Raw genomic sequence first — 8,894 nt, 5'->3', positions numbered from 1 at the left:
AGGTATCCCGTGTATATCTGTGTAGTCTATACTGAGTGGGTCTAAGCAGCAGATAGAGCTTTATCCATGTTGGTCTACACATTGGGAATAGGCATTGACAAGCATTCTTTTTAGGGTCTTTAAACTTTGTAAGGTCATGGGTGAGTGGCAGCGAGCACCCAGATCAATCCAATAGGAGCATCTGCTTTTACCAGACAGTCCCTGGATAGACTTGGGAGAGCATCTTCTTGGATACCTGTATCCACAATCTGCTCCTTGTGCGCCTGTGAATGGAGGGAGACAGCCCCCAAACACTTGGTACCTTATTTTTCTTTAGGCTCTGCTGACAAGACTAAATATAGGCCAGTCAATTCTTGCAAATTACCATCCGTCCCAAGGGATGTTGGGACCACACCTGACAGAAAAGAGTTTGAGGGTCTGAAGCTCAATCGCCTAGTGTTTGGGAAGGCATCTGAGTGGTGACTTCAGAGGAATCTTGGAGTATGGGAAGTCTTGGTCAGGGTTCTCTCTACCTTCATTCTCTAGTTTACCTGGATGCGCATATCCAGCCTGTCAACGGGGAGCAGCTAGTACTGTCTAGTCTGTCCCAGGAAGAGGCTGGAACCGAGTAGTGGGGTCTTCACAGCTGCCCACTGTCCAGTCCCCTGCCGTCTCCCATTTCCTCCTTTAGTCTTCCTTAGGTCCGTATTGCCGTCTTGTCCCTGGCTGTAGGGTCTCAGGTCCCCGATATCTCCATTTGTTGATGCTGCTGGTCCTTAAAACACTTGGCTTGCCCTAAGAGCCACCTTCTTGTCCACCCATTCCAGCTCCGTGAGACCGCAGAAGCTGCGTTTACCAAGCTCACTGGCCACATGTAATGTGATGACTGCTGCTCTGCTATAGTGTCATATGTTCTCAAAGCCTGAGGTTAGAGCCTTTCCAGCGATTAGGAACTCAGCACAGTTCATAGAGCTGGAGACAGCCAGACTCAGAAAGACAAGCCAGTGATCTGCTAGGGAGAGCCTGGAGCTTGGATTCCTCACGCCTTCGTCCTTAGAAGTTCAGAATTCAGGTTCTGCCTCATTCTGAGACCCATTCACCATCAAAAATGATCCTAGTGTTAGTCATTGGCAGAAATTCCAGAAAGCAATTCTAACTCCCAGCCACAGCTGGTGAGCAGGGTTGGCCCTTCCTCGTGTTTCCCTCTTGTGCCCATCATGTTCCTATCTGGTTCCCAGATGAGCAGGCTGGAGGCCTTTGGGAAGCTTCACACTTGGTATGTGGCCCTGAGTCCATGTCTCCCAACTGAAACAGATTACATACATGGGTCCTTTCAGGCTGACCAGCAAGGTTGCAGACCCTCGCTGGGCCTGCATTTGGACAAGGCTACTTGCCCCCCCCCCCCCCCCCCCCCCCCGTTTTTCAACAGGAACTGGCTATTCATATCCACCTTCTCTTGCATTTCACTATAGCCAGAAGGCCAAGGCTTCAGGTTGTGCACATGTCACAGGACGAAGTCACAGAGAGGGTGGATCCTCAGCTGGGAGAAGTCTAGTCATCCCTGGGGGCAGGGGGATCTACTTGGGAGGCAAAGTTGTCATAGTCCCAAAGATAGACTGCCTCCAAGGACACTGATACACTAGAATAACAGTAGCCTCTGACCTCAGGAGATGCCCTTGGCCATGGGGACTAGGTCAGCGGCAGACCAAGGGGGTGGTAGCTGAGGTGGAAAAACAGTATCAGGAGCAATAGAAAGTAGATGCTACACACTTCTTAACTGGGAAGCCAGAGCCAGGCGGTGGTGGCACACACCTTTAATCCCAGCACTTGGGAGGCAGAGGCAGGTGGGTCTCTGAGTTTGAGCCAGCCAGGTTTATAGAGTGAGTTCCAGGACAGCCAGGGCTACACAGAAACCCTGTCTCAAACTCCTTGCTCCCTAAAACACTATAGGAAGCCAGAACCTAGAACAAGAATCACACCCCATGGTTAACCAACTCTTGTTCTCCTGGGTGACCTGACACCCAATGTGGCCCCCTGATGCCTCCGGGGGCTGCCCTGAAAGTCCTTCCTGTTGATAACACTTGGTAGAAATGGTGACACACTTAGGGAACATGTGCCTGCAGTAGCTTCTCTAGCTTCACCCGGCAAGGAACTGGTCCATCTAACTCTCAGCCCATGCCAGGATCGGCTCATGGCTGTGCAGATTTTGTTCCTTGTGGGTTTACTTACTAAGTAGTTACATACTCTGATAGGGACCACTTTTTTCATCCTCCAGTTCAGGCCAGGGCCCATGTGCTGAAAAGGCTGAGTGTTCTTAAGGCCTGTGCATTGAACAGATTCCAATGATTAAAGGCGCAGTCAAGAGGAGGCTTTGCTGATGCCTACCCATCTATAAGACAAAAGATATGCTGGGCGGTGGTGGTGCATGTCTTTAATCCCAGCACTCGAGAGGCAGAGGCAGGAGGATCTCTGTGAGTTCCAGGAAAGGCACAAAGCTACACAGAGAAACCCTGTCTCAGGAAAAAAAAAAAAAAGACAAAAGATACATTGGAACATTTTCCAGATCATGTCTCCTCTAAGAGCATCCTTGGAACACTTTTACCGACATGGACATAGGTACCTGCATCCTCTCCTTCCTGGTTAGTGACCATGGAAGGAGGTGGAGCCTACTTACAATATTTGTTCTATGTGATTCTTTAATACCCTCTGACCTTAAGGAATTCTAGACCTTAGCCAGCCTGTGCATGATCCAACATTCAAACCAGGTAGTGGCAGCTCACTCCTTCAATCTCAGCACTCAGGAGACAGAGACATTTGGATCTCTGTGAGTTCAGGGCCAGCCTGGTCTACAAAGTGAGTTCTAGAACAGCAGGTCTATTGCACAGAGAAACTCTGACTTTTTAAAAATAAATAAATAAATAAATAAATAAATAAATAAATAAATATCCAGCATTTAAAAACCCTCCTGGAGTAAACATTCCATTCAACTCTCTTTCTCTAATTTATAATCTGAAAGCAATTGTGATAAGCACTCAGATCACTCTGAGTAATTCACCCATAATCTAAACACTATGGAATGTTGCTTTTCATCCTGAGCCTGTTTCTGTCATAACAACTGAAAAGGGAAAACAAAGTGGGGTTGGCCCAGGAGCTGCAGTGCAGAAACCAAAGTAGTCACCCAAGAGGAAGAATAGAGAGAAATAGACTTGGGGATGCTGGGTCCGAAGAGCAGGCATTGAGACCCAGCAGAGAGCTGGGCAGTGGTCAGCCAGGAGGTGTGGAGCATGCCTTAATCCCAGGCAGAGGCAGGAGGATCCCGAGTACCAGGCTAACCTGGTCTACAGAGCAAGTTCCAGGGCAGCAAGGGCTACACAGAGAAACCTTGTCTGGAAACGAATGAGGTAACCCAGAGAAACATGGTATGTACTCACTTATAGGCGATATTAGCCGTAACGTACATGATAACCATGCTATAATTCACAGACCCAGAGAAGCTAAGTAGGGCTGAAGGGGGGACACACAAATCTCACTGTGAAGGGGAATTGAACAGACATCACAGGTGGGTGGGGGAGGGTCTACATGGGGGTGGGGATGGGAACAGGAGGGATCAGGTGAGGGAGGGGGAGGAAGAGAGTACTGGGAGAGACGACTGGAATCAGGGGCATTTCTGGGATGAGCTAGAAACCTAGAGCAATGGAAACTCCTAGGAATCTATGAGGGTGACCCCACCTAAAACTCCTAGCAAAGGGAGATATGGAGCCTGACCTGGCCAGGCCTCTCCCATTACCAGGCAAGATTTCCAGTAGAGGGAAAGGGACCCCAACCCAGCCACATAACCTTTGAACTACAATGTGCCCTGCCTACAAGATCTGCTGGGACAAAGGTGGTATAAAAATTATGGGAGTGGCTAAGCAATGACTGGTCCAGCTTGTAGACCCATACCATCAGAGGGAGCCCACCCCTGACACTGCCTGGAGGGCCAGGACCCAGCGGCCGGACAGCCCAGAGACCTAGGATAGAATCACACATGACTGGCAAAAAAAAAAAAAAAAAGTCAATGAGATGATTCCTAATGATATTCTGCTATACTCATAGATTATCGCCTAGCCCAGCTGTCATCAGGGAGGCTTCACCCAGCAACTGATGGAAACAGATGCAGAGACCCACAGTCAAACATTAGATAGACCTCGGGGAATCCTGTGAGAGATGGGGAGGAAGGATTATGGGAGCCAGAGGGACCAAGGCCACCACAAGAAAACCCACAGAATCAACTAACCTGAACTCATAGTGGCTCACAGGGACTGAACCATCAGCCAGAGAACTTGCATGGGACTGGCCTAGGCCCTCTGCACATAGGTTACAGTTGTGTAGCTTGGTCTTCTTGTGGGGCCCCTAACAGTGGGAACAGGGGCTGTCCCTGACTCTGTTGCCTGCTTTGGGGACTTACTCCTCCTACTGGATTGCCTCATCAGCCTTAATAAGAGAGGAGGTGCCTAGTCTCACTGTGACTTGATATACCATGGCTGGATGAAGTACCTGGGAGGCCTGACCTTTTCTGAAGAGAAAGAAGGGGGAGTGGAGGGAGGAGGGGTGTTGGAAGGAGAGGAAGGATGGAGAAAACGTGATTGGGCTGGAAAAAAATTAATAAGAAAATAAAAATAATTTTAAAAAAAGAACCACAGAAAACATTTGTTCAAGTAAAAAAGCAAAAACAAAAAAAACACAGCCGAGTCCTCATCTTCAGCCTCCCTCATCATCTTCAGCCTCCCTCATCATCGTCAGCCTCCCTCATCTCCAGCTTCCCTCATCTTCAGCCTCCCTCATCTTCAGCCTCCCCCATCTTCGGCCTCCCTCATCATCGTCAGCCTCCCTCATCATCGTCAGCCTCCCTCCCAAGCAAGCTGGTCCTGCTTTACCTCCAGCTCTCCAGCTCTTACTGGAACCTGGAAAACTGATTCTGAGGTGGAGAGTCCTCTCTCATTTCCTCTATGATTGACTGTTACAGCCCTGGGGTTGGAAGCCCCCTTGAGTGCTTAGGCAACAGCTCCCCAGTCAGTGTTGACTGCCATAAGCCGAGAGATCTGCAGACTGACTCCTGCTAGGCCAGCGACACCTAGGCTGGAGGCGCATGTGTGCAGGGGCATTTGCAACTGTTGTCTCCCTCTCAATCCAGCTAAGGGAGGGCCTGCTCCAGCCACCTGACCCTTCCCTTGAGTTCACATAAGGTACCGACGCCTTGAGACACTCATACCTCTCTTGAGAAACTTCCAGCAGCCACGTAGGTTCCCGGTTCCCAACAGCTAAAGCCCTTCACGGGGAGCAGCGTGGAGACAGGACTTGCCCTCCGAGCCTTCTCCATTTGAACCCCAGGCACTCCCCACCTCAAACTCACAGCAAGCTTGGTGTCACTCCTTTCCTGGACATCTGGGAACGTGAGATTACTGAACGGCTCAAGAAACAGAAAGCTGAGCAAGTCTTTGGGTCTTCTCTTCCTCCAGGCAACCCAAACCCAGGTGCCTACACTTAGCTATTCAGGGCTCAAGAGCCAGGTGTGGGGTTAGGGTGCCACCAAGCAGAGGTGTGACCATCCCCACCCTCCTTTCCAGGTGCATTGTGACTGCGCCCTTCTCCTTCCTCTCCAGGAAGATGGTCGGTTTCCTGGAGTTGGGTTGCTCTGTCTCTTAGCTGAGGAGTGATGGTCTAAGTCTCCGCCCTGGTTCTCAAGGGAAAAATCGCCTTCTAACTATAGAGCCTCAAAGCACCCAACCCCTACTCCCGGTGGAGGCGGTGGCTAACTGGGGTGTCCTCTCAGTTGGGAGGGGCCCTCAGAGTGACAGATGGGTCTGGGACACTTCCCAGTCCTCCAAGATTTTCAGCCAGGTGTATGACCTTGAGTCGAGGACTTCTCAAATCCTGGACAAGAGATCCCAAGAAACAACACAAGGTTGCTGGTGGCTCTCTAGCACTTGCTGAACTTATTTCCTGCCCCCCCCGGACAGAAGAACTGAATGCTGGGAAAAAACAAGACAGCAGAGAAAGGTGGTGCAATAACCCTTTGAGCTGGGAGGCCATGAGCAGAAGCTGGCTTCGGTGTTTTATAAGGCCGCTGGGTCCTCCCTCTCCCCATCGGTCCTGCTTAGATATCCCGCCTCACCCAGCCATCGTCTTCTTGCAGTTTCCTCTCCCAAGGCAATGTCTTCAGGGAACAGGGATTCCCCCATCTCAGGGAGTCTGCTTTTTCCTCATCTACCTACATCCCTCCGACTCTCTTTCAGACAGGCAATTCCTGTCTGAAAGACCCTGTCCTTCAAAATAAGGTGACAGTTACTGAGGTTGGCCTCCACATGCATGTACACACACTTATATACAGGCGCACACACGTGCACGCATGCACACACACAATTTAAAATGAGTGAATAACCATGAGTAGCCTCACCTGTTCTCTCAGCCCTGCATAGAAACAGCTATCTCGCTAGTGTGAGGCCTATCACAGAGACCCTCATGATGGCTGAGACTAGAATGAGCAGCCAAGTTGGGGTGACCATGCAAGAAAGCAGGGAGCTTTTGACAGACGTCTTGTTAGGTAACAGACATCCTGTTGGTGCGAAACTGGGATGGCTTTTCCTGGTGTAGCTACAGGTGGGTTAAACACCTCCATTGTGTCTTACATCCTCATTATTGAGAATGGAACCCCACCCCTGGCACAGGAACACAAGTTCAGCACTACCACTAAAGCTCTACCACTGAACGAAACCCCATCCTAAGATGCTCTCCCCAGGGGAGGTGATATGCCCTTGGTCTCCAACCACTAATGTAAAGTAAACAAAATTCATAAACATAGTCTATTTTATGAATGAGCTCTTGCCTGCATGTATGTATGTGCACTATGTGTGTGCCTGGTACCCTTAAAGGCCAGGAGAGGGCATTGGATCCCCTGGAATTGGAGCTTCCATGAAGGTGCTGGGAACCAAATGTCCTCTGGAAGAGCAGCCAGTGCTCTTAACCACTGAGCCGTCTCTCCAGCCCCCATAGTGTCTCTGATAGCAACTACTTCCTAACATCTTACTGTGAGAAGACATTAACAGGTGTTCTGAGGGAAGGTGTCAAGCCCAAGAAACTGCAGTTTTTTCAGGGTTCACAAATGCTCTGAGCTCCACACTAAACATTCAACCTGGTGTGGTTGTTTGGATGAAAACGGCCCCATAGGCTCATAGGGAGTGGTGTTTATTTGAAAGGACAGGTGTGGCCTTATTGGAGGAAGTGTGTCACTGGGGGTGGGCTTTGACGTTTCAGAAGCTCAAGCCAGGCCCAGTGGCTCACTCTCTCTTCTTGCTGCCTACTGATCCAGAGATCCGGATGTAGAACACTTGGCCTCTTCACCAGCACCACATCTGCCTGTGTGCCACCATGCTTCCTACCATGACAATAATGGACTAAACCTCTGAACCTCTAGGCCAGCCCCAATTAAATGCTTTCTTTCTGAGTTGCTGCGGCCGCAGTGTCTCTTCACAGCAATAGAAACCCTAAGACACTCAACAGTTCCTCTACTGTGAGTATAGGGAAAGCTGCCTTCTGCCTGACTGCAGATCCCACTGTCTGATCTCCTGAGATCTGCTGTGCTGAGTACAGCAGGCCCAATTGGAAGACCTGTTTCCAGTGATGGCTAGTTTCCCCTTCCTTGAACAGGTCAGGGCTGTCTGTAAGCCTCAAACACTTTTGTGGCATTGAACATCTTTCTGGTTTGAAATTCCATTACAGAGTTTTATAAATAGCCCTTGTTGAGTTAGTAAAGCTTGTTCCCATGGCAGCCTTGGACCAGCTTCCTTGAGAATGAACAGCAAAGAAGTGAGACCAAGGAACAGAGTTTCACTAGCACCAGAAGTCCATGACTTTGCAAGGATGCTGGAGCTCAGCTTCTCTTCAATTGATGACAGATTGTTTATGCATGCATGTGCACGTGTATTCATGTTCATGTGGCAGCCAGAGGACAGCCCTGGCTGTCATGACAGGATAGATTGCACATGCACATGTATTCACATGCATGCATGTGCATGGGGGAAGCCAGAGGAACCTTGGATGTCATGAGAGGACAGATTTTTGTGGGCATATTCCAAAGATGGTTTATAATGTCCTCATTTATTAGTCAAGGTTCTTGAGAGGAAAAGAACTGAGTGTGTGTGTATGTGTGTGTGTGTGTATGTGTGTGTGTGTATGTGTGTGTGTGTATGTGTGTGTGTGTGTAGTGTGTGTGTGTGTGTGTGTGTGTGTGTAGTGTGTGTGTGTGTGTGTGTGTGTGTGTGTGTGTGTGTGTGTGTGTGATTTATTAGAGTGGCTTATAGACTGTGATCCAGCTAGTCCAACAATGTCTGCTAACACAATGACAAAGAATCCAGTAGTTCAATGGGGCTGGATGTCTCAGCTGGTGTTCAGTATATGCCAGAGTCTCAAAGAAGGAGGCTCCAATGGCAGTGAAGTAATAGCCTTGGCTGTGAAGACTGAAGGCAGGCAAGCAGGCAGAGAGGAAACTTTCTTCTTCCATGTCCTTTATATAGGCTGCCAGCAGAAGATGTGACCTAGATTAAAGGTATGTTGTTTCACTTCACATGATTTAATTAAAAAAAAAAATCCTCACAGGTATACCAAGCCACTTGGGTTTTAGTTCATTCCAGATGCAGTCAAGTTGACAACCAAGACCAGCCACCACACCTTGTTACATTTCCCCCCCCTTAAATATTAAATGGCCCAACTCAGGTGTTTCTAGAATGGCATGAAGCACTTTGAAGAGTCTCATGCCACACAATCAGCACCCAAAGCTAAAGTTACCCGTGTTAAGTGGTAAAAATGAAAAACATGCCATGATAAAACCCCTGACATTCTGAAATTAGAGGATGGAATGTCTTCAGTAAGGCATACAG

This window comes from Onychomys torridus, chromosome 7 (assembly GCF_903995425.1).
Source record: "Onychomys torridus chromosome 7, mOncTor1.1, whole genome shotgun sequence".
Lineage (NCBI taxonomy): Eukaryota > Metazoa > Chordata > Mammalia > Rodentia > Cricetidae > Onychomys > Onychomys torridus.
The sequence above is the reverse complement of the archived record's forward strand: the minus strand, read 5'-3'. Positions refer to the sequence as shown.